Source organism: Pantherophis guttatus, chromosome 10, assembly GCF_059756535.1.
Source record: "Pantherophis guttatus breed Tessera chromosome 10, ASM5975653v1, whole genome shotgun sequence".
NCBI lineage: Eukaryota > Metazoa > Chordata > Lepidosauria > Squamata > Colubridae > Pantherophis > Pantherophis guttatus.
In genome coordinates this window covers 21,642,814-21,670,084 of record NC_142072.1, presented here as the reverse complement: position 1 = coordinate 21,670,084, position 27,271 = coordinate 21,642,814, and the positions used below count along the sequence as shown (strand labels likewise).

At 41.5% G+C, this 27,271-nt stretch overlaps 1 protein-coding gene and 1 long non-coding RNA gene across 5 annotated transcripts in view; one reads left to right on the top strand and one right to left on the bottom strand.

The window, feature by feature from the left end:
* The window catches only part of DLGAP3 (DLG associated protein 3), a 307,850-nt gene that overhangs the window by 31,271 nt on the left and 249,308 nt on the right, over positions 1-27,271 (top strand). The window lies entirely within an intron of this gene.
* LOC148112421 (uncharacterized) lies at positions 1,679-21,824 on the bottom strand. The gene is made up of 3 exons (XR_015729440.1): positions 21,738-21,824; positions 6,143-6,202; positions 1,679-1,946 (listed from the first exon to the last, which is right to left on the bottom strand). It is a non-coding gene; the product is annotated as an uncharacterized LOC148112421 (long non-coding RNA).

Below are 27,271 nucleotides of genomic sequence, written 5' to 3'. Positions count from 1 at the left end.
GGACATTTGGTGATGAGCCATGCCGGCCACATGACCACAGAGACGTCTTCGGACAGCGCTGGCTCTTCGGCTTTGAAACAGAGATGAGCACCGCCCCCTAGAGTCGGGAATGACTAGCATGTATGTGCGAGGGGAATCTTCCCGGGCCAGGGGAATAAATTCACATTTAAAATACAGAGGTTGAAAAGTACAGTAGGAAGATGCAAGGCTTAGCCTGCTCACCAAAGGAACCACAGTCCATCAGTAAGTTGGGAATGATCTGCATGTTGCTTGCAAGATCCAATATATACTGACAGACATTTCTCTTGGCACCCATCAAGGTTTCTGCAGCATTTGACTTTTCTTTGCTGAAGCCTTTAACATCCTCTTTTATTTCCCACTCTGGTCCCTATAGGCATTTGTAGGAAAGACAATTGGTGACTGGTGTAGCCTGGGGCTTGTTTTGGAAATATTTGAAGGCACGCTTCACTGATGCTTTATTTGTTCTCCAGCTGTCCTAGTGCCAGCCCAAAAGGCAGAAATTCTTCTGTTTCATGTCTCATGCAGTTTGAGGAAAGGGAATTTCCTTGGAAGTCCTTTCAGGGCAAAAGGAGATTTCAGCGACATTCTCTTTCTATTTCTTTGTTTGTTATTAGAATTTTTAAAATCCAATAAAAGCATGAAGGATAAAGAATCAAAGGAAGGTTGAGGAAAAGGAAAGGAAAAAATATATAGAATTATGAGTTCCGCCTTCCTTTCAGTCTAGTCGTTATCATTTTACTCCTTCTTTATATATATATATATATATATATATATATATATATATATATATATATATATATATATATATATATATATATAATTCCCTGTCCCTTCCCTTTTAACCCTTTTAAATCCCCAAATCCATAAACAATCAATTAAGTCTATTCTTCAATCAATAAAAAGGTCATATAAGGTTTTTGTCTTTCAAAAAAGTCTTTTATCATTTTTCCCTGACCAAACTGTCATTTTCCACATTTCTACTAATTCTGTTCATTTTATAACCCAGTCTTCCACTGTGGATATTTTTATTATTATTATTATTATTATTATTATTATTATTATTATTATTATTATTATTATTATTATTATTATTATTATTATTATTATTCCATCTTGGTGCACACAGTAATCTTAACACAGTTACTACAGATAGCATTAATTTCCCATATTTTTTTCTTGTTCAATGTCTGCAAAATCCTATAGTAACAATTATGGTTTCATTATAATATTAATCTGTAATATCTTTTGCACCCTGGTTTCTTTGTTTGTTTGTTTTTTAATAGGTCCACCGCACAAGATAGAAGGTCCCAAAATTTGGGTCATTGTCATGGGGGAAGTTTGTGCTATTGCTATTGCTATTCAATCTCCAGCCCTTCAGCCTTCTCCATTTTCCTTCTCCAAAGGGGAAAATGAGGAGGAGGGGAGACATTTCAGATGTGAATTATGGCACTAAAGTACCAACTGATTCCCTAATCCTGAGAAGGGGAGTGGCTTTGGGGAAGAGTGAAGGTCAGTTCCCCTCTTGCTAAGATCTTTGGGACCACAAGCAGTGTGCTTCACCCTGGACATGCAACCTGCCATTAAACAAAACAACTATTCCAGATACTTTTCTCCAGTGTTGTTATTCCAATGCTAAGCAACAGGATGTTTCTTTTTTTTAATATTTTTTTTTATTTTTTAAGACAGACAAACATTTAATACATCAATCCTCCCTTCCCTATGACGCCTTGGTGTTATCTTCTAGGCTTCTTTTCCATCTTCCATGAGTTTCTTCTATCTTCACATTCATCCAAGCAGGATGTTTCTTATACATCTTTAACTGGGGGGAAAGCATGAAGAAGCTTCTGGTTTTTACATCTATGGAAGAACACCAATCGCTAAACAAATGGACAGCAGAAATGGTGGAGGAAACTGAAGAAAGTCATCTGCAATGGCCAGAAAGATGCATATCAGAACTGGAAAGAGAGACCCAATCGTTCAACCCTTTTGTCTTATCTTCAAATATCGTTGTGTGTTTATGTGTACATGAGTGAGAAAGAGAGAGGCCATATATTTTCAGTCCTGTACATCTCAAGTCTATCTTTTCCTTGTGGGAGAACACATGAAAGCATATTTTGGCCTACGGGGGTGCATCTCAGCCTCTTCCTCTCTCTGTGTGGGTAGGTTCCCTCCAGTTGATAACCATTTCTCAGCAGACCTGAGCTGAGTGCTTGTGACTTGCCCTTTGGCAAGGTTCACCAGCAGATGAGTTGTGTGGGTGGAAATCTCTGGAGCAATTGCTTAAGTCAAGGTGTGGCCCTGCAGTAAGGGAGACACAACTGTTTCTCTTCGTGTGCACAACTGTATGAAGAACTGCTTAGGGTCTCCCTCAAGGGGAAACCTGAGGGGGGGAGGGGAGAGGAGAGGGATTTATTTGGCCTTTTGTTATTAACAGATGTGTAAAATATGCTTGTGTGTGTATATAAGCGAGAGAGACATGGAGAGAGAAAGAAGAGTATGAGAGACAGAGCAGAATTATTAAAAAATATTACTGGGTTGATTGGGACTTCATTTCCATGGCAATTTACAAATGAAGAAACATGCAAATCTTGGATCAGAACAGCTTGCAGTTTTAATTCAGAAGCGGGGAGGAGGAGGGAATTAAGAAAAAAAATAAGTGTTGGCAAGCAGAACTGTATCTAGCAGTCTCCCCATCCGGGTGCAATCCAGATGTATAAGAGCACAATTCCCTCAATTCACAGCCAGGTGGGGTTACAGTCAACCCCCAAAAAAACCCAGACTGAATTATATTGCATCAAGTATTCTCTGTACAATGGCCTATATTCCCAGGGCCCACAGGTCATATTAAATAGATGTGCACTTGGCTAGCATTTATCTTTTTCTTTTGTAATATGCGTGTGTGTGAGAGAAAATCAGAGGTGGGTTTCAGCAGGTTCTGATCAGTTCTGGAAAACCGGTAGCGGAAATTTTGAGTAGTTCAGAGAACCGGTAAATACCACCTCTGACTGGCCCCGCCCAGGGGTGGGTTCTACATATCTGTATTACCGGTTCGCAGCGGGGCCACGTGCACATGCTCGCTTCGCTTGCACAGAAGCTACTGTGCATGCGTGCGCAGAAGCGTTTTGATGACGTCGGGATTGGTGGGCAGAGCCTCCTGCCAGTTTTACTACTGGTTCTATAGAACCAGTGCGAACCGGGGGCAACCCACCACTGGCCCCGCCCCCATCTATTATCTGCCTCCCGAGTCCCAGCTGATCAGGAGGAAATGGGGATTTTGTAGTATCCTTCCCCTGTCATGCCCACCAAGCCATGCCACGCCTACCAAGCCACACCCACAGAACCGGTAGTAAAAAAATTTGAAACCCACCACAGGAGAGAATGTGCATGCTTTGACCCCTTGCATGAATCCAGCTGTTTGGGTTTGTAATGGTTCGATGTATTGGTGAATTCCAAAAGTGGGTTAATTCAGGAACCAGCTTGACCAAGGTTTGTGAGTGCAGCCAACATGTCAATGTTCCAGGCTGGAGTAGATAGGTGGGTTGGAAGAACCACAAAGGTTGTTCAAAAATGTCAAGATGACAGCAATAGCAATAGCCCTTAGACTTATATACGGCTCCATAGTGCCTTTGTTCTTAGTTGCGAAGTCATGTTCGACCCATCAGGACCTCATGGACAATGTTCCTCCAGGCCTTCCTGTCCTCTACCATCCCCCAAAGTCCATTTAAGCTCACGCCGACTGCTTCAGTGACTCCATCCAGCCACCTCGTTCTCTGCCGTCCCCTTCTTCTTTTGCCCTCAATCTTTCCCAGCATGAGGCTCTTCTCCAGTGAGTCCTTCCTTCTCATTAGGTGGCCAAAGTATTTGAGTTTCATCTTCAGGATCTGGCCTTCTAAAGAGCGGTCAGGATTGATCTCCTCTTGGACTGACTGGTTTGAGTGCCTTGCAGCCCAAAGGACTCGCAGAAGTCCCTTGGACTGCAAGGTCCATAGTGCCTTACAGTACTCTCTAAGCTGTCTACAGAGTCAACATATTGCCTCCAATAAACTGGGGCCTTATTTTACCAACCGCAGAAAGATGGAAGGCTGAGTCAACCTTGAACTGATCAGGATTGAACTTCTGGCAGTGAGCAGTGAGTTAGCCTGCAATACCACATTCTAACCACTGCGCCACCACAGTTCTTACGATGCTTCAGTGGTATGTTCAAAGCTCCACCCATCTTTAAAATCCTTGCAGGAACCTTAATATCTTTACAAGTATACAGAAAGATGCTTTAAAAAATGTTTCTGAGATTTTGCTCAGTAGCTAAATAAAGGCTAATTCTCAATGGCTCCTCAAGTATTTGAATGAAAAATGTAGAGCAAAAAGATGGAATGGTTTATCCTTAAAAAACAGCATGGATGATTGGAATCATGAAAGGCGACACCCATGTAAAAAACAAGAGATGATGAAAATTCCAGTTCTTTTATGGATTACTTCCATTTTTAATTATTTTTATTAAGATTTATTATAATTTAAACCAATTTTTAAAAAATTGAGAAAGAGAGAAGAAGAAAGGTGCAAAAAAAGTAAAATAAAAAAAAAAGAGGAAAAAGTAGTGACTTCTGACTTTTTCAGTGCCATAAAATACAAAAAAGGTTACAGTCTCAACCTTTTGCTTTAACATTTCTAAATGTTTCAAGCCAACTACAAAATCATTCCGGTTATCAAAACCTAAAATTAAAGTTTCATTTTTATTTCAGTTTTGTGTACAAAATCCAGAACTGGTTTCCAAATGGAAACAAAGCTAGATAAATTCTCTTCTTTAATTAGAACTGTCAATTTTGCCATCTCCATCAACTCTTTCACCTTATAAAAGCCCTGGTGGCTCAGTGATTAAAGTGTAGAATTGCAGGCTGACTCTGCCCACTGCCTGGAGTTTGATTCTGACTGGCTCAAGCTTGACTTAGCCTTCCATACATTCCAAGGTCAGGAAAATGAGGAACCAGATCGTTGTGGGCAAGATGCTGACATTGTGAACCACTTAAAGGGGGCTGTAAAGCACTATGAAAGCTATATATATATAAGCGAAAACCACTCATGCATTAATCACGAAATCTCCAGAACCGTAAAGCCTACAAACTTGAAATTTGCTACGTATTGGCTTCTAGGTGCTCACTAAGAAAGGATTTTTCAAAATGACCATCAGAGCATTAGTATTTTCTATATTAACACACTCTGATGCTAAGGAGTTCTACTCCCCTGCCCCACCTCAAAAGAAATCTGTTCCAAATGCAAAACACAAGCAGAGGAGAGGAGTTTCACTTTCAGTTTTACTTTCAGAGCAGCAAGCAGCTTTACTACAGAACAGTTGAACTAAGCCATGCCCAGCCTCCTTTCTGTCTCCTTCTTGCTCACACAGCAAATACTGTTTGAGTTTCCAAACACCCCTCAACTCTCTCACACACTGACAGGATGCTAGCCAGATGAATACCGATGGATGCTGGGGGCTGGGACATTCTGTTCCCACTCCCCCTTTGTTCCAACTGCCAGTTGCATTATATTAACACACTCTGATGCTACGGAGTTACACATTCTACATTAAGTTTCAGGCTGCAAGTGTCAATTTATCAAGCCAGAGCACATAGTTTCGTAGCGAAGCATGGGCGTTCAGCTAGTGGTATATAAATGTAACTGCTATTGCTATTACCATCCATTCTTCCATTGTGGGAGTTAATGTGTCTGGATTACTACCATTTTTTTAAAAGAAAAATCCTCTCCTCAGGTAAGGCTTGGAATTCTATCATCCAAAAGATATATAAGACTCATTCCATTTGTTTTTTATTTTGCTGGCCAGCTTCCCTACATGCAATGGACAATAAATCCAGAACTTTGCCAGATTCTTTCATCTTGTGATTAGCAGGAAGTCTCGCTGAAATTCTGCAGAGAGCATCCTTGCCTTTTCTAGGACTTTTTCCTGGGAAGTCAAGACAATGCAACTCATACTCAACCGATACATGTTGGGAAGCTACCTAAATTCATGTATTGCCTTTCACAGAGAGTTAAGTGTCAAGCAACTGCATGGAGAAAAAGAGATGTGGGAAGAATCTTTCCTAAAGAAGAAATTGGCTCACTGCCAACTCACGGGGAGTGCAGGCTGAAGGATCCAGATCCATTCCTGAGTAGATTTAGATTTAGGGTTCAGCTAATGGAAAACAAAGGAGAAAAGTCTACAGTGAATAATACTGTGAAGGAAAAATAAGTAAACAGCTTTTAGTGGCTAAATGCACTTAACCTATCTTTAAAAAAGCAATTAACAACAAAAAGGAGAACCAGAAGTAAGTAGAAATTTATATACTACTAAAACTCTTGATTCCTGTAACCTTTAACTAGGTGAAATGGTACAAGTAGTCTTTGACATATGACCACAATTGAGCCCAAAAGTTCCGTTGCTAAGAGAGACATTTGTTAAGTGAGGTTTGCCCCATTTTACAACTTTTCTTGCCACATCTGTTAAGTCAATCACTGCCGTTATTAAGTGAGTAACACGGTTGTTATGAGAATCTGGAACCCCTCCCCCAAGACTTTGCTTGTCAGAGATCACAAAAGGGGATCATATGACTTTATAAATATGAGTCAGTTGTCAAGCATCCGAATTTTGATCATGTGATCGTGAGGATGCTGCAAGAGTCATAAATACGCCAAACAGTCATAAATCACTTTTTTCAATGCTCTTGTAACTTTGAATGGTCACGATATGAATTGTTGTAAGTCAATGATTACCTGTTCATCATAGGGCATTTTTTTTCAGCCAAGTTACCTCAAATGGGCTAACTTACTGAATGCATCCAAAATCTGGGACCCATGACTCTGGAGGAATTGAAACATGGTATGATGTATCCTATCCTAAAACAACTTACGTCACAATGCAGAATGTCATAAACATTTCCTGTGCTGATGTTTGACTGATAGATAGATAGATAGATAGATGATAGATAGATAGATGGATAGATAGATAGATGATAGATAGATAGATAGATAGATAGATAGATAGATAGATAGATAGATAGATAGATAGATCTATATAGATAGATAGATCCACCAACTATGAAGGAGGGACCTGGTTCAATTGAGCAACAGCAAAAGCCCTTATATACTGCTTCACAGTGCTTTACAGTCCTCTCTAAGCAGTTTACAGAGTCAGCATTTAGAATAGAATAGAATAGAATTTTTTATTGGCCAAGTGTGATTGAACACCCAAGGAATTTGTCTTGGAGCATATGCTCTCAGTGTACATAAAAGAAAAGATACATTAGTCAAGAATCATAAGGTACAACACTTAACGATAGTCGTAAGGAACAAATAAGCAATCAAATCATGTTAGGAAACAATCAATATAAATTGTAAGGATACCAGCAACCAGGTTACAGGCATACAGTCATAAGTGGGAGGAGATGGGTGATGGGAACAATGAGAAGATTAATAGTAGTGCAGACTTAGTGAATAGTTTGACAGTGTTGAGGGAATTAGTTGTTTAGCAGAGTGATGGCGTCCGGGAAAAAACTGTTCTTGTGTCTAGTTGTTCTGGTGTGCAGTGCTCTATAGCGTCGTTTTGAGGGTAGGAGTTGAAACAGTTTATATCCAGGATGCGAGGGGTCTGTAAATATTTTCACAGCCCTCTTTTTGACTCGTGCAGTATACAGGTCCTCCATGGAAGGCAGGTTGATAGCAATTGTTTTTTTTTCTGCAGTTCTAATTATCCTATTTTCTAATTATCCTGTTTTGACTGACAGTTCAGCATGGGCTATGTTCAAGGTAGAAACATCTCTGCATGCATCCCAGCTTTTCCAGTGAAGGCATACATTAGAAGCTCCATCATTGTTGAAAGCCCTGGGAAATCTGATAAGGAAATATCTCTGAAAGGATGACCCAAGGGGCCGCTGGTGATTTAGTACCTGGGTGTCGCCAGCCAAATTATGTCGGCTGGCGACACCCAGGGGGAGGGCCTTCTCTGTGGGAGCCCCTGCCCTTTGGAATGAACTGCCCCCAGAAATGCATAAGATCTCCGGCCTCCGTGTATTTCGCTGTGCCCTCAAAACCTTGTTGTTCCACCAGGCCGGGCTATCAATGTAAAGATTTTAATTGGTTTTAAATGTGGGATTTTAAATTTGGGGGTTTTATAATTGAGCCAATTATTTAATAATTTTAATTATTTTTAAATTTGGTTTGTCTTTGTGCTTTTAATCTGGCTGTACACCGCCCTGAATCCTTTGGGAGAAGGGCGGTATAGAAATAAAATTATTATTATTATTAATTATTATTATTATTATTATTATTATTATTTAATCTTTAGTGAGATTCACAGCCTTTGAGGCTGGTTAATAGCTCAGCAGCTCCAGTCCTAACCAAGGACCTAGGAACTGTTAAGGTATCGTTGGAGGATGTAAGCTGTTCCGAGTAAGGTGGTTTTTTGTAGAGTCAAGTTCAAGTCCGGCAAATTTAGAATTTCTAAATAGCGGGGTAGCCCTTTGGGTATTGCTCCAAGGGCTCCAATTACGATCGGGACAACACACGATTTCTTTTTCCACAGTCGCTCAACTTCAATTTGCAAGTCCCAGTACTTTATGATTTTTTCTTGCTGCTTATCTTTAATCCGTGCATCACCAGGTATTGCAATGTCAATGAACCATACTTTTTTCTTTTCAACTATTGTTATGTCAGGTGTGTTGTGGACCAAGTGCCTGTCAGTCTGAATCCTGAAGTCCCACAAGATCTTGAGTTTCTCATTCTCTAAAACTTTCTCAACCTGATGTTCCCAGTGGTTTTTGCTGTACTCAAATCCAAACTTCTGGCACAATTTCCAGTGAATGATCTTAGCAACGCGGTCATGGCGTTGTAGGTAGTCAGTTTGTGAAATTTTGCTGCATCCACTGGTCAGGTTTTATTATTAATATATTATTATTATTATTATTATTATTATTATTATTATTATTATTATTATCTACATGAAATTGATTCAGTCGCTGAGCTTATCATTAACAGCAACGTAGTGTGTCTTCTTCTGGTGTTTTTTTTTTAAAGCAGAGACATTCCAAAGTTACAATCCAAATTCATATCCTGGATCTATTCCTTATAATTAGGAGAGTGACAGATTCAGCTCAGGTACATCAATCTCCAAGTAGGAGCAAAAAGTATAGCATTTAACAGAGTGCTTGCAAAGTTCACCTTCAACCAAGGTGGCCTGTCCATATAAGCAAGCCAGGTGGTCACTCATGGTGCCAAGTTAAGTAAGGCATCAAAGTTCCAGGAAAATAAATCATGTAAAGAAAATACAAGTATTTGTTTTGCTAGAGGTGGCTCATCGTTCACCTTAAGGTGCTAGTTTCTGGCCATTGTTCTGAACTACTGCTGCCTCCGTCGATCCCATGTTAAGGCAATTGGTCATCTTGTTGAGCTATACCGTGTTTAGATGTTGCATATTACTTGGAGAAATTGTGGTTTGTAAATTCTGGGGTGGGGTTTAACATGCTGTATGAATCTAGACCATGGTGGATAAATTAATAAATAAATTTACTGAAAATTGTTATTTATGCATTTATAATGTTGTTGTAGTATATTTATATCACACTGTTTCACTGTAAGTATTGTTAGCTACCCAGCTTCATGGACTTGAGATTTTAGAATAAAATAGAGTAGAGTAGAGTAGAGTAGAGTAGAGTAGAGTAGAGTAGAGTAGAGTAGAGTAGAGTAGAGTAGAGTACAATACAATACAATACAATACAATACAATACAATACAATACAATACAATACAATACAATACAATACAATACAATACAATACAATTTTTTATTGGCCAAGTGTGATTGGACACACAAGGAATTTGTCTTTGGTGCATATGCTCCCAATGTACATAAAAGAAAAGATACATTTGTCAAGAATCATAAGGTACAACACTTAATGATAGTCATAAGGTACAAATAAGCAATCAGATCATATTAGGAAACATTCAATATAAATTGTAAGGATACCAGCAACAAGGTTACAGTCATACAGTCATAAGTGGGAGGAGATGGGTGATAGGAATGATGACAAGATTAATAGTAGTGCAGACTTAGTAAGTAGAAGAGAGAAAAGTGTCAAACAACTGTGTGAAGAAAAAGAGGTGTGGGAAAGGACCCGCTAGAGCAGGGGTCTCCAACCTTGGCAATTTTAAGCCTTGTGGACTTCAACTCCCAGAGTTCCTCATCCAGCAAAGCTGTTCTAGAGAAGAAATTGGCTCACTAGCAATACATAGAGAGTGCAGATTGAAGAACTTGGATTCATTTCTGAATAGATTTAGATTTAAAGTTAAACTAGTGGAATATAAATCCTTCTTTCTAGCTTAATGCAGAGGCCACATGAATTACTTGATTCAATCAATCAATCTGTGCGTGAATGGGTTGGGATGTCCAGGATTAGGTGCGTAGGAGTCTTACAAAGCCATCCATATTCTAGGAGTTCCAAGTCAATAAACTGGGAGCTGGTTATGGGAAAGGAATGTAGAACTGACCCTGGAGATGCAGAAGCATTGAGCAAAATGTTCAGGAGGTAATTTCAGAAAAGATGACCTTGTCCCGAGAAAGAGGAAAGTGTGAGTAAGAAACTCAAAATGATCCCACCTTGATTTTGTTTAGCACAAGATAAGACAAGAGAGAAACAGAAACAGTCTTTCCATTCAATCAAATTGCAACAAGGTTACAGTCATACAGTCATAAGTGGGAGGAGATGGGTGATAGGAATGATGAGAAGATTAATAGTAGAGCAAACTTAGTAAATAGAAGAGAATAAAAGTGTCAAACAACTGTGTGAAGAAAGAGAGGTGTGGGAAAGGATCTTCTGGAGCAGGGGTCTCTTGTTGTTAGTTGCAAAGTTGTGTCCAACTCATTGCGACCCCATGGACAACGTTCCTCCAGGAACGTCCTTTCTGTCCTCTACCATCCTCTGGAGCCCATTTGAGCTCATGCCTACTGCTTCAGTGACTCCATCCAGCCACCTCCTTCTCTGCCGTCCCCTTCTTCTTTTGCCCTCAATCTTTCCCAGCATTAGGCTCTTCTCCAGTGAGTCCTTCCTTCTCATTAGGTGGCCAAAGTATTTGAGTTCCATCTTCAGGATCTGGCCTTCTAATCATTTCTAGTGTAAGTCTAATTCTTTTTTTTTTTTTGAAATAATTTTAATTACAATTTTCCTTTATACAACTCTAGTACATAATCAACAGACTATGTCATTTTTGTATACTTCGGATCAACATTCCATACAATATATACATTATATACATTCAATATCTAGTCCTCAATAGCCTTATGTATATTTCCAATTTTTATTTCTATTATCTATATAAGTGTACCATTTTTCCCAAGGCTCATAAAATTCCAAATCATCTTTTTCTTTTAGTTCTAGGGTGAGTTCATCCATTTCGGCACATTCATATATCTTCTGAATGATCAATCCCTCTGGTGGTGTATTGCGTTCCTTCCAATATTGCGTGAACGCAATTCTTGCCACTGTTAATATCTAGTTAAGTCTAAGTCTAACCATTTCTAGTCCACCTCAAAGGGCTAACATCAAACCTGAAAGAGGCTCTTTGGCTAGAAATGTCTCACAGAGCTTTTGCTTATTTCATTCCTTTTCCTTTTGGCAGGCATCCATAGGAAATTACACCAAGCATGGCAGGATCAAAGAACTGCAGCAAATCCCCCATTTAAGGCTTAGCGCCTGAACTTGCATTATTTTTCCTTTTCCTTCCCCATTCCTTTTCCTTGGATATTGCATATTTGCTCTTCTAAATGTGAGGACAGAAGCCAGTTCGCTGACTGATATTTGTCAGTCACTTGGGAAGACTTCCTAGCTATGGAACAGCATAAAAAGAGTTCAAATCAGCAGTAAAATGTGGCCGGATCTATCCGGCTTGTGCGAACAGGTAGCGCCGGTGGCAGGAGGCTCCACCCATCCGCCGGGACATCATTACGTCCTGGTTTTGACCCTCTGCGCATGCGCAGAACGCTCTGTTCATGTGCAGAAGAGGTGTGCGCGCTCCCATTCCCGAACTGGTAGCAAAGGTAAGTTTACTTCACCGCTGGTTCAGATCCAGCAAATGGCATCCAGGACTCAGAAGCTGCCTTAAAACAAAACAAGAAATTAGTCCATTGTGCCCAGTGATGCCAACGGATCGTGCTTGGAAACATCTTTTTAAGCTGGAAAGGCTCTTCTGTATGCAAGGAGCTGCGCTTTGTCTCTTCTGGATGTCCATGCTGACTGCACTGTGATAGATTCTCTGTCAGCGTTTACACAGCCAGGCCTGCTGTACAAGAGAGCATTTATCTTTTATTTGCAAAAGGAGCATTCCATTTCATTCAGCGATGGCTTTCCGAACGGCACACGAGGGAACAGGAGCGTCAATCTTACAAGTCAGCAATAATATCCCCAAAGCCAAAATCCAACAGACAAAATACACAATGCTGCAACAGATAAACAACCAACCATATTACTGTAAATATGCAGGGCTTTTCTTTTTTAAAGGGGAAGGAGAATCCTCTGCTAACTTCATATAGCAGACACAACAATAAGTCTCAGAAAGATTAATCATCATCATCATCATCTTTAGTGAGATTCACAGCCTTTGAGGCTGGTTAATAGCTCAGCAGCTCGAGTCCTAACCAAGGACCTAGGAAGGTATCATCAGAGGATCATCCTCCAATGATACCTTAACAGTTCCTAGGTCCTTGGTTATGACTCGAGCTGCTGAGCTATTAACCAGCCTCAAAGGCTGTGAATCTCACTAAAGATTAACCAATAAGAAGGAGGAGGAGGAGGAGGAGGAGGAGGAGGAGGAGAAAGAGAAGGAAAAGGAGAAGGAGAAGGAGAAGCAGCAGCAGCACTGGTGTGCAGTGCTCTATAGCCTCATTTTGAGGGTAGGAGTTAAAACAGTTTATGTCCAGGATGCGAGGGGTCTGTAAATATTTCCCCAGCCCTCTTTTTGACTCGTGCAGTATACAGGTCCTCAATGGAAGGCAGGTTGGTAGCCATTGTTTTTTCTGCAGTTCTAATTATCCTCTGAAGTCTGTGTCTGTCTTGTTGGGTTGCAGAGCCAAACCAGACAGTTACAGAGGTGCAGATGACAGACTCAATCATTCCTCTGTAGAACTGGATCAGCAGCTCCTTGGGCAGTTTGAGCTTCCTGAGTTGGCGCAGAAAGAACATTCTTTGTTGTGCTTTTTTGATGACTTTTTTGATGTTGGGTGTCCATTTTAGGTCTTGAGATATGATAGAACCTAGAAATTTGAAGGTCTCTACTGTTGATACTGTGTTGTCTAGTATTGTAAGAGATGGTAGTATGGGAGGGTTTCTCCTAAAGTCTACCACCATTTCTATGGTTTTGAGTGTGTTCAGTTCCAGATTGTTCTGCTCGCACCACAAGGCTAGATATAGGTTAGGCTAGGAATTTAAGTTTAACATTTTATTTTATTTTTCTACAGTGTGTAAATTTATTCTTTTTTAAAATCCACACTCAGTGCTTGTGGGTACTTTAGTCCTTACTGCCTATATCTAAAATTGCCAAGTTAGAAAAACATGCAGTAAACCTTTTGTGAACAGAACTAGGAAGCTGGTTGACTTGATGGAAAGAACGTACCAGGACTAAAGTTGAGTTGACCATAATCCGTTGCAGAAATGTGTTGCATTTGTGCTTCTGCTCCCTCTGGATCTCCCTTGGGACATATTTCAGTGAAAGTACATCTTTGAGGGGCACCTCTAGCTCTTGGGTAGCATCTGAACCTTCAGCTCCCTCTGGGTATGGAGCAAAACAGCCCAGAGATTTCTGGCCACGTTTTCTAGACACAAAATACTGACATCAGTGTGGTGGCTCCTACCTGGGAGAGATATCCAGAAGAATTTGAGGAAAATTGTTGCTTGGAGTAATTTTCTCTCTCTCCAGAGAAATTATGACATATCATCCACAAAAAAGATAAAAATGTGGAGATTATTTGGCATATTCTGTAATGGTTCTCTTCCTCTCCTTCCTTCCTTCCTTCCTTCCTTCCTTCCTTCCTTCCTTCCTTTCTTTCTTTCTTTCTTTCTTCTTCCTCCTCCTCCTCCTAAGTTAAAAAAAAAGGCAAGATGGCAGCAGAAACAAGGAAATAAAGATCCACCTTTGCAGCTGCCATCTTCTTTGACAACCTCTTGTGGATGATCCTATAATACCAGTCCCTGATGCCCACAACCTTTTGGACACCAGAGAATGGTTCCATGAAAAGAAGTTCTTCTGCCGACTGAAGTGGGCATGGTTTCGCATGTTGCCTGCAACCTGGAGATGGAGCTTCGCTTGTTTGTGCAGCCCAGTTTCTGGCATGCCATGGCCCAGTGCCGGTACAAGGACTAGGGATTGGGGACCCCTGCTATAATGCATTGGGGATGCATGTAGGCGAAGCTGAAGAAAGTGCTGTTGGGAGTTGAAGCCAAAATTAGTAAGACATCAACCAACTATGTTCACCCCATAAAATTAAGCTAGTTACACACTCATTTTCTGATTTGCATGCAACATCAACAGCTTAAATTCATATGATGTAGTAATTCCCCCAGAAGTGAAGAAAGTGAAGAAGCGAAGAAAGGCTGAGCACCTTTGAACTCTGGTGCTGGAGAAGACCCTTGGACTGCAAGGCCATCCAACCGGTCAGTCCTAGAGGAGATCAACCCTGACTGCTCTTTAGAAGGCCAGATCCTGAAGAGGAAACTCAAATATTTTGGCCACCTAATGAGAAGGAAGGACTCCCTGGAGAAGAGCCTAATGCTGGGCACGATGGAGGGCAAAAGAAGAAGGGGATGGCAGAGAACGAGGTGGCTGGATGGAGTCACTGAAGCAGTAGGCATGAACTTAAATGGTCTCCGGGGGATGGTAGAGGACAGGAAGGCCTGGAGCAGTGGTGGGTTGCCCCCAGTTTGCACCGGTTCTATAGAACCGGTAAGGGAAGCTCCGCCCACTGACCCTGATGTCATCAAAACGCTTCTGCGCATGCACAAAAGAACATGTGTGTGTGGCCTGCTGCACACTGGTAGTAAAGGTAAGTAGAATCCATCCCTGGCCTGGAGTAATGTTGTCCATGGGGTCGCGATGGGTCAGACATGACTTCGCAACTAACAACAACAACATACTCATTTTCTGATTTGCACAAGACATCAACAGCTTAGATTCACATGACGTATTAATTCCCCCAAAAGTGAAGAAAGGTTAACATCAACTGAATTTAGCATGTGCAAATGTGGTCACTTCATTTGTAAACCGCTTGATTAAATCTACTGGGTGAGCCCAGCCATGCCTGTCCTCTTGGTCGCTTGTGCTCTCCTCTTTCTATAATACTCTTTTTTTTCCTCTCGCTTTCTTGAGCTCAGACTGCAAAGAAAGGATATCCTATGAGCAGCCTGAACTGATCTTGAAATTAGCTGAAGGCTGCATGAAATTCGCCCAAGGGCTGCTCCTGGTAAACTAACTACAGCTTGCCCATCCCCACTCAGTTATAGGAGTATTCCCAATCCAGGAGGGGGAGAGGGAGACACAATCTCGTAACAGTACACATAATAAACTGGCTGGAGATTAGAAATAGTGAATAAAAACGAAAGGGGAGAAATCATAAACGTAAAGTGTTTATAGGACAATGTATAAAATGTATAAAATCAATATTATCAGTGATAGGAATTATAGTGTAAATAAGAGATAATGGGACAAGAAGGATATAAATAGTATAAGGGGAATTGGGGGAAAATGTAAATATTAGAAGATTACTGTTACGAAACAGTTGTAAAAAGGGAACATATGTATGTGTTTTGTGTTTGTTATATTGTGTTGTGTTATAAATAAATAAAAATAAATAAAAATATTGCCCACTGCAGTTCCTAATGAGCACTTTTTATGCCCTCTTAGTAAGATGGGCCATAATTCCATGGAGAAGCACATGATGAGTGGGTCATGATTCCAATTTAAATGATGCAGTTGAATGATCCAGTGACCCAGCAGCCAGTGTCGCTTTGGCTGGATAGTACAGGAAGTCCTCGACGTACGACTGCAATTGAGCCCAAGATTTATGTCGCTAAGTGAGAAATTTATTAAGTGAGTTTTGCCCCATTTTTCCTGCTTACCTGAATCACTGCAGTTGTGAAATTAATAACGTGGTTGTTAAGTGAATCGGGCTTCCCCATTGACTTGGCTTGTCAGAACTTTGCAAAAAGCAATCACGTGACCCCGGGACAGTGCGACCGTCATAAATGTGGATCAGTTGTCAAGCATCCAAATATAAATCACGTGACCACGGGGATGCTGCAATGGTCATAAGTGGTTATAAGTGACTTTTTTCAGGGCCAGGGTAACTTCCGTTACTAAATGAACTGTTGTAAGTACTACCTGTAATGCAATGGTGAAATTCAATTTTTTTTATTACCGGTTCTGTGGGCGTGGCTTGGCTTGGTGGGGCATGGCTTCGCGGGTGTGGCAGGGGAAGGATGCTGCAAAATCTCCATTCCCTCCCCACTCCAGGAGAGGGGAAGGATATTGCAAAATCTCCATTCCCACCCCACTCCTGGGGGAAGGATATTACAAAAATTCCATTCCCACCCCACTCTGGGGCCAGCCAGAGGTGGTATTTGCCAGTTCTCCAAACTACTCAAAATTTCTGCTACTGGTTCACCAGAACCTGTCAGAACCTGATGGATTTCACCCCTGCTGTAATGTAAATCTTTGGGGCAATTGTGATGGGGAGGGAGGGAGGGAGGGAAGGGAAGGAAGGAAGGGAAGGAAGGAAGAAGGGAAGGGAAACAGAGGAAGGGAAAGAGGAAAGAGGAAAGGGGAAAGGGGAGAGGGAGGAGTTCTATATACCAATACATGCCTATTCAAGCAGCACATGTTCTGTCATGGAGTTACACATGTATAAAACTGTGCTGACTTTGCATCTGTTCACTCCAAGCCCTGGAGAAAAAGCCTCATCTCGGAGCAAACTGAGCAGGAACTCTTTCATCTGCACCGGTGGAAGCTGGCTGAACTCAGCTTCAGAGGCTCTACTGGCCTGGCTGAGTTTTAATGAGGTGAATCAGAGCTAAAGCTGCTCTCCGCCAATACCCAGCAGACAAAAATGTTTGGGTGTGTGCATGCACGTGTATGCATATGTGTCCCACTGGAACTTCAAAGCCATCCTCTGGCTTTGGAATGGGTCTGCCCCTTTGTCATTCAAACCAGGAAAGTGCTGAGTTGCGAGCGTGGAATGGCGTTAGCAAAGGGCTTGTATTTGTGCAGGAGGCGTCTCAGGGATTAGCGTGATGTGGGAATCTAGCACTTTGGACCGGTTTATGGGTTGCAGAGATCGAAGATGGATTCATTTGGTAGCAAAATGTGTGTTGTGGTCCGCCAGCAGCCTGTGGAGCTGGCAGTGGAGTCGGACAGTGAGGAGGCTGGGGAGGACCATGGGCCAGTCCTGGAGTCTGGGGAAGGCCCGGATGAGGGCTCTGCATTGGAGACAGAGATGGAGCCAGGGCCATCTGGGAGTGATGCACAGACTCCAGAGCCTCCAGAGTCGGAGAGCAGAGAGGCAGAGAAACAGGAGGAGCCTGTTCCTAGTGCGTGCATATGCAGAGCTGCCAGAAGGCAAGAGCAGCTAAAGCAAAAGGGACGACTCAGGAGTAAGGCCAGGAGATTATTGGCTCCTCCCATAAGGCTTAAAAGAGAAACAAAGTCACTTGGGCCTTTTGCAGGAAAGCAATGTTGCTAACTCTGTTTCCAGTCGGCATCTCGTGTTTGTTTCTGAACTCCGTGGGGCTTTGCCAAGTAAGGCCTTTGACAGGGTGTCAAAAAAAGATAAAGGTTGGTGATTATCCCGAAGGACTTCTTCCAAAGGACTTGTTTTGCAACTAATTGGGACTCAGCTGGAAATGAACGTAATTCTCAGCTGTTACAATAAAATAGGTTTGTTTGGGATTAATTGTGTATTGTAATGATTCAGTAAGCCTAGGTCACAACAATGTGTTGTTTCTAACTAGGCAATGCCAAATGAGACCCTCACGTGAATGGAGCCTCCATTTCCTCTTTTTGGCTTTTTGGCTTATCTTGTTGGAACCCTGGTTCTTTCTCCTTCTTTTTCTCAGTCCCCAACTCTTTCTCCTCCTCTTTTTCTTTTCTCTTCCTCTCTTCTCCCCCTCCTCCCCATTGTCAGGAGAAGAAAAGATTTCCATAGACAAAGGTCTGAATCAGTGATGGGTTTCAAAATTTTTTACTACCGGTTCTGTGGGTGTGGCTTGGTGGGTGTGGTAGGGGAAGGATACTGTAAAATCTCCATTCCCTCCCCACTCCAGGGGAAGGATACTGTAAAATCTCCATTCCCACGCCACTCCAGGGGAAGGTTACTGCAAAATCTCCATTTCCTCCCAATCAGCTGGGACTCGGGAGGCAGAGAATAGATGGGGGAAGGGCCAGTCAGAATTTTTACTACTGGTTCTCCAAACTACTCAAAATTTCCGCTACCAGTTCTCCAGAACTGGTCAGAACCTGCTGAAACCCACCTCTGGTAGACAAGACAGCATTAGAACAAGGAGGTCTTTTCCAGAAAACAATCCAGGTTGAATTTATGGATAGGAAACACTTTTACCGATGGGGTGGAGAATAAATGGGAAAACACTTTGTAATCACGTCTCCCAGGTTTTACCTCTCCTTATCATGCTGCAGCCTCATTAAATTAGATATACTGAAGCAGCTGATGTTTTTATGGAGATCAAGGCGAACACCCAGCCTTTATAATTACCCAGCCAACTTGTATTTATGGTGCCACTTTGCTAATTAAAAAAAAAAGTTCGATCAAATCTCTTTGTAATGGCAGAACAGATCTCAGACCCACCTCTTTCCCTGTTAATACAAATGTTTTAAAGAAAAAGATTTAAATGAACTAGGAACTAATGAGTAACATTTTTTTTTATAAAAAAAGAAGGAGTAGGAACCATGAACGTATATCTCTGTGCAGTTGTACACCAGGATGGTGCAAATCACCCAAGATCTCATTTGAATCATTGATTTGATTCAAATCACTGATTCAGTAAATGGTCCTTCCAACTGCCGGATCAATTTAAAGCAGTAGTGAAATCCATTTTTTTTTACTACCAGTTCTGTGGGCATGGCGTGGCTTGGTGGACATGGTGTGGCTTTGTGGGCATGGCTTTGTGGGTGTGGCTTTGTGGGCGTGGCAGGGGTAGGATACTGCAAAATCTCCATTCCCACCCCACTCTGGGGCCAGCCAGAGGTGGTATTTGCTGGTTCTCCGAACTGCTCAACATTTTCACTACCGGTTCTCCTCCCAACATGTCAGAACTTGCTGGATTTCACCCCTGATTCAAACACATTCAATTCCATTCAACGTATCAACTCATTTAGGCAGTTGAGTTAGGAGATCCAGCTCAAAGCATTTGATCAAATTGTGTTGGAAGCAACTCTTCACATCGATATACCACCCATACACACCCAAATACATGTGTGGATACATATTTGGGCATGTAAATATTCATATTCATTCTTGTGAAATATAAACATTTTAAGCCATGCTCCATATTTTTAGTCAGAATGACATTTGCACAGATTAAACCATATAATCCGGTTGAACAATGTCGATAGAGCTAATAAACGGTGACCCAACTTGTATAAACATATCCATTATAGGGTCTTTCAAAGCTCTTTGTTGTGTTAATTTTTTCAGCTAGAGCAATTTCCTACCCTCTTTAAAATACCACTGATCCAATGAAAAATGTACACTCATTTTCCAGTGTTTTGTGATAACACCCCTGGGAGCTAACTACAGGAACTAAATCAATTCCTCCAGTTGCTGCTGTGATATGGCTGAGCAAATACGGACAATCAAGAAGATCAAGATGCATTCCTTCCTCTTTTAAATTTGATAAGATACATGAAATATAGCTCCTTGATAAGCTCTGAACCTAGGTAGAAGCTATAATAATGCCACATGAGTCGTGACATTTTGATGCTAAATGCCACAAACTACCAAATCTGTATCATTTTGCATGGTGAAATCATGTTGCCTCTGGCATCATTTGCTCCTTTGTCCCCCTGCAAATGACTTAGTAGATCTGCCAGAAATGCTGTCTGCGATTCTTTATGTATTTATTGATTCAAATTTTATTAGCCACCCAACTCAATGGACTCTGGTTGTCTCCCGGAGCTGTGTTAAGATTCTGCAATCTTAATATCAATTTTGGCAATTTCTTCCCCACCATAACCCAGGAAGCTTCCAACCTCTTGACTTTCCATAAGGGCCTGAAGATCTGGTTCTGCCAATTGGTTTGGGGCCCCAAAGGAGGAGCATCATTCTGAAGGTGATGGATGGACTACTAGCAGATTCCACCTTACTCTGTGCCTTGTTCCTGCCCTCCCCATCTTTTTAATTTATAATTTAATTATTATTCATTTGTTATAATTTATTTGTTATTTATTTATTATAATTTATAATTTCCTTATATGTATGTATGTAGATAAGGGGGAAACGATGGCTCAGTGGTTAAAAACACTGAGCTTCTTAGCTGGAAAGCTGAAAGCCTGGGTTCAAGACCCAAATGCCATGCAATGGGGGGAGCTCCTGTTGCTTGCCTCAGCTCCTGCCCACCTAGGAGTTCGAAAGCATTCAAATGTGAGTAGATAAATAGATACCACTTTAGTGGGAAGGAAACAGCATTCTGTGCATCTTGGAGTGTAGCCCTACTGGTCACATGACCACAGAAGTGTCTTCAGACAGCGCTGACTTCCTTGGCTAGGAAATGGAGATGAGCACCAACCCTTATCGTCAGATATGGCCGAACAAGAGAAATCTTTATCTTTTGTGTGTGTATGTATGTATGTATGTATCAGGGGTGAAATTCAGCAGGTTCTGACAGGTTCTGGAGAACCGGTAGTGGAAATTTTGAGTAGTTCGGAGAACCGGCAAATACCACCTCTGGCTGGCCCCAGAGTGGGGTGGGAATGGAGATCTTGCAATATCCTTCCCCTGTCACACCCACCAAGCCACGCCCACCAAGCCACACCACGCCCACCAAGCCACGGCCACAGAAACCAGTAGTAAAAAAAATTCAATTTCACCACTGGTTACAATCCACATTTTACAGTGCTGGAAAACAGGAAGTCAGATTGTTTCAGTTACCAGAGCCATTAAGATTCCAAAATGATGGATATTTGGTATTTCTGAGAGACAATCAACTTCTCTGAATGAATAGTTGGAAGCTCCATGGGATTAGCATTGTAAAACTTCAGCTCTCTCAGTCTCTGAGAGAGAGAGAGAGAGAGAGAGAGAGAGAGAGAGAGAGAGAGAGAGAGATTTTGCAGTATCCTTCCCCTGCCACGCTCACCAAGCCACGCCCACTAAGCCACACCACGCCCACTAAGCCGTGCCCACAGAACCGGTAGTAAAAAAAAAAAAATTCACCACTGGCATGCATGTGTGTAGTAACAGACCTAGGGAACACATAAACAAGAGACATTACAGAAAAGTTTCCTTACTCCATAGAGGAGAGAAGCATGAGTAAAGGATTTAGTTATAAATTGATCTTGAGGATTGCCTTAGCAGGCTTCCAAGATGCTATTACATTCCAAAGGTATCTGCAGAGGGTAATAAAAAAAATCAACATGATACAAAGCACAACCTGTATTGTGTGCAGCCAAAACTCCTAGCAACCTTACCTTTCAGCGTCTTTGAAAGTTGTAAGAGAAACTTTCACAGCATAAGACTCTAGATCCCAATGCAGAAAGCTGAGCCTCCTGAAAAAAAATAAAATAAAATTTAAAGCAAAGATTATTGAGGAAGGATCAGCCCAGTGCTTTCTGCAGCCTATGAGATCCAGTCCTATTTTTTGAGTGATTCATTCTTGGGAATCCCCTTTTCAAAATGTGTAACCTAATCCTCTGAAGGTTGCAGCTTGCGCTTTTGAAGGTAAATAACTGAAAAAGAAAAACACAAACAGATGAGAAAGGCAATATTGTGTGCCTACAGCTGAAGAAAATTTGGAATGTAATGTAAGTTTGTTTAAACTGGTCTGTTTAGAAATGAGAAAGAGGAATAAGGTGTGTGCAGATGTATTATCAACCACAGGCTGAGTCAAGATAGCAGGTTTTTAATCCCAGAATGTTTGCAAAGACATACCGTATTTTTTGGAGTATAAGACACACCTTAGTTTTTGGGGAAGAAAATAAGAAAAAAGCTGATTGGCAGGTGGATCGGCCTCCTGGAATACCCCCAATCAGCTGTTCCCAGAGGTGAATTTTAGCAACAGGTTCCTTGGTTGTGAGCTCTGTGCCTTCCTTTTTTTTTTGCTTTTTTTTTCTGCCTCTGAAACCTTTGAAACTCTGTTTCAGAAAAAACTTTTTTTCCTGCCTCTGAAAGCCTCCAAAACAGAGCTTGAGAAAAAAAGCCTCTGAAGCTCTGTTTGGGGGCTTCTTTTCTGAAGCTTCTTTTCTGATGCTTTTTTCAGCCTCTGAAACCTCCGTTTGAGAAGCTGGGTGGGGTTACATTCGGAGTATAAGACGCACCCAGGTTTTCACCCTCTTTTTGGGGGGGAAAAGGTGTTATCTTATACTCTGAAAAATACGGTAAATCTTTAGTAGGTCATAACCAACTGAAAGATTTCAATCATTCCTATGCCATACTAGGTGTGATTATTTTCACTCTGGTTGGCTATTTGTTTGTTTGTTTGTTTATCATTGTCTCATTGGCCAAACTGGATTGTCCCAGTCAAATGCAGGGATGGTTCCCTGGTCTGAAGGAGTCCATGTATCACAAATGGCAGGAAATTGCAATCTGTTTATTCTATACAGTTTATTCAATCCTGGCTTGCTCTCCTCATTAGTCCTGCTAAGTGAAATTGATGGGAGTTGTAGTCCATCATCCCTGTAGCTCACAGGTTGGGGGAGGCAAATCTAGCTTCTGCCTAAGCATGGGTAGCTTAGATCTAAACAGGAAATGCAGACACCCAGCTCTTTGTTAAAGTGGCCTTTCCCCTTGATGCTGTTCTCCCTGGGGCATGAATTAAATGTGCTTTCCGTGGCAGACTGGCAGACTTTGGCCAACAGAAAGATGATTTCGTCTTAGGGGGCCTGTGTAATGTCTGCCCGGAGTCATTTCAGCCAGCTTGGTGCAACTATAATGGCAGCATTGTCCTCTATCCCATCACATAATCCATCTGTGTGACTCAGCAGCAAAACACACACAAAGTCTTAAGAACACCAAACCTCGGCGATGCATTTACAGTGCTCCAGTTATGCGTTAGTTGACTCTGCTTCTTTCCTTAGTCCCAGTGAGAGGGAAAGACAGGGAAATACCTGAGCATCCATCATAAACTCAGCTGGAGAATTTCCTCTGGCTATCCAGCTGTCTCAGCACCATGGACAGCTCCTTCAACCCCTCACAGGCGGCCTCCCAGCAAGTGACCCAAATCCAGAAATTTAGTTTTGTTTGGTTGTCAAATTTATATGCCCCCCCCCACCTCATGCAAAATGGGCGGCATGCTGTAAAGCCAGCAATTGGAACAATTTACAAAACCAGCTAAAACCACAACCATAGGATAAAAGAAGATCACCAAAGGAAAGATATTCCACGAGATAATGCAGCTAATGGGTGGGCTCCCTATTATGGGGGGGGCAAGCTTGCTGGGGAAAAAAACCCCACACATTTTAACGTCTTTAGAGAAAGTTGGAAGTCCTGGAGTTACCTCACCTCCAGAGGGATGATGTTCTGGAAAGTGGGGGATACAGCAGAAAAGGCTTTAATCCTGCGTCCATCACATTTGACGTTCCTCCTATTAAGATCTGCTCCCCTTCAGCTGCTGGTTCCACCACATACCATCACGTACACAAAAAGAATGGAAACATTGGTCTAGGACATGCCAACATATGCAATTTGTTCTCCCCTCCCCAGGCCCTCTTCAAAGTTCAGTATCCCGGATTGAAATCATGGCCTGCAAGAAGCAGAGTTGTGTTGGCCAAGCTAATCCTCTAAATTCATTCCTTCTGGACAATGTTTCCCAACTTTGTCAACTACTCCAGCATGAATTCTGGGAGCTGAAGTCCACACATCTTAAAGTTGACAAGATTGAGAAACATTGTTTCTAGGTATCACTGGAGAGAAACAGAGGAGGGCATGGTAGCCAAACCTCTACTCTCAATTTCCAGCTGGATAAAATGTAATTTTTAAATGGCCAACATTGGCCTACATAGGATTTTTTTTAAGGGTTAGAGAAAGGGGGAGTGGAAAAAAGAATATACTAGTGCCTGCATAAATATCCTTCTCCATTCTGCAAAACAATTAAACAATTTTGACTCCCATTCACTTATTCCAGCTCATGCTCATTTGAAAGGGGATTGAAATATTCCTTTGTCCCAAAATTATTTTCAAAAGTGCAGCTGCCTTTTAATCTTTTGCAGCAAATCTTCTGCATGTCGAGGAAAGCTGTTACAATGTCCTTCTTCATCTGAGGCACACAGTGTTCATTAAAATATCATAAAGTATAATTTTTCAGTGATGAATAGAATGAGCTTGGCTGAACCTGTATCTCTGTGGTACACATCAAACACAGATGAGGCCTTTGGTCTTAAGAAACAGGCATGTAGGAAACAAGCCAGAGGAGAAGTACAGGTCATGCATGCATGCATGCATGCATTTTATATTCATTTATTTACTCTGGGCGGCTAGTACTAGGTTAAAACAACAATTAAAACAACAACAACAAAGCACCAGAATATGGCAAGTTGACAGTCCATCTCATTCAAACCAAGGAATTCAAATCAAGAAAGGAGAAGTTAGAGACAATCCATTTTTTTCATCTCTATTGGATCCAGTGACAGTTTCTTGAAAAGGAGACCATCTTTTAATAGAAGTAGAATTTTGCCCTTCCACCACCTGAACCCAATCACACATCATATCCCAGGAAGCCTAGACCAGTCAGGAGAAACATAAACCTAATAGATAGGTGGTCATATTTACAGACCCAAGGATTCTGCTTGTTTTGTCAGAACTCACAGACTCAAACTCTTCCCAGATCACCAAGACACACCAAGACTCTTATCAATCCCACGCAACCTGTACAGCTGGAGTCCAGCTCAGAGTTGATCCAAATGACCGCATGGTAATATAGCATTTAGCACTGATATCAATAATCTTATCACTCCTTAGGGTCCAGTTTCACATCCTGTTATGAGAGGGCAGCACTTCTGAAAGCCACGAGAGCAGGAGCAACTTTATAATTATGGAATTCAATTCCCGGAATTCCTGAACCAGCAATGCTGGCTTCTTCTTCTTTTTCTTCTTTTTTTTGAATCAAGTTTTATTAGGTTTTTTTTCCCCTAACACACACCCACATATTTTATGAAACAGAATATTGACCATATCATATCATATCATATCATATCATATCATATCATATCATATCATATCATATACAACTTATCATATCCAATATTTTACTTATTTTAATATTTTAATATTTTATTTTAATATTTTGCTTAGTTATAATTTCTGCCAAAATGTTTTTTTCCATATTTTTTAATCAAATCTTAATATTTCTATTTTTGTTTCTATAAACAGTATCTTATTTCGCCCTCAAATTCTATTTTCTCCATTTTTAATCAAATATATTCTCTTTTAATTTTTAATAATTCATTCTTTATCCTAATATATTTAAACATGTTCAGGGAGGCCTTTCTTCCAGTTCATCTTTTTTTGTTTTACAGCAATCTTTCTTCTCTTTCTCTTCCTCCTTTCTTTTTTCCTTCCTCCCTTCTTCTTCCCTCCTCTCCTATACCTTCTCTACTTTCCCTTCCTTTCTCCCCCTCCTCCTTTCTTCCCCATCTTAACCTTCTCTCTGACTCTTATTTCCCCTTCCTTTCTTCCTTGCACCCTTCTTCTATTCCTCTCTCTCCTTCTCCCTTCCTTCACACTCCCTACTCCTTCTCCCATCTCTCTCTAAGCAATGCTGGCTTCTTTGGTTAGTTTATCATTCAACATTTGGTTTAAATCCAGAAAAGAGGTTACTTCAATAATGCAGAAGAAGCACAATGCTTATGTAGAGCCATTGTGTGGGCAGAGAGAGAATATGCATTAATAGAGCCATAGTAGCGCCATGGCTAGAATGCAGTATTGCAGGCTAATTCTGCCGACTGCCAGCAGTTCGATTCTCACTGGCTCAAGGTTGACTCAGGCTTTCATCCTTCCGAGGTGGGTAAAATGAGGACCCAGATTGTTGGGGGCAATATGCTGACTCTGTAAACTGCTCAGAGAGGGCTGTGAAGCATTGTGAAGTGGTATATAAGTCTAAGTGCTATTGCTATTAGATTAGATAGCTTTACTGATTAGCCTATAGGCCATATCAAAGCATACCGTTCAAACACATATCACCAATAAAATCCTATACAAACAATTTAAAATAAGAGTAGGGTAAAATACAATAGTTATAGGATCAGATACAATATAATTTAATACATAAATATATAAAATAGAATAAAATGACATAAAATTATATTTCGGATGTGAGGGCAATCTGGCTGTGACATCTGACACCCCATTGATCGCCAGGGTTGATTTGGCTGACCTGCCTGGCTAGGCAGGTGTCCCCTTCCTTCCTCCCTCACCGCTCCATGTGCATTGCTCCCGAAGCTGCACGCTTGATGGAAGAGGACGACCATCCCAAAAAGAAGGAGTGGCAGGGATGAAATTCAGCAGGTTCTGGCAGGTTCTGGAGAACCGATAGTGGAAATTTTGAGTAGTTCAGAGAACCGGCAAATACCACCTCTGCAGTGGTGGGTTTCAAATTTTTTTACTACCGGTTCTGTGGGTGTGGCTTGGTGGCCATAGCTGGGTGGGCGTGGCAGGGGTAGGATACTGTAAAATCTCCATTCCCTCCCCACTCCAAGGGAAGGTTACTACAAAATCCCCATTTCCTCCCGATCAGCTGGGACTTGGGAGGCAGAGAATAGATGGGGGTGGCGCCAGTCAGCATTTTTACTACCGGTTTTCTGAACTACTCAAAATTTCCACTACCAGTTCTCCAGAACTGGTCAGAACCTGCTGAAACCCACCTCTGTACCTCTGGCTGGCCCCAGTGTGGGGTGGGAATGGAGATTTTGTAATATCCTTCCCCCAGGAGTGGGGTGGAAATGGAGATTTTGTAGTATCCTTCCCCTGGAGTGGGGAGGGAATGGGGATTTTGCAGTATCCTTCCCCTGCA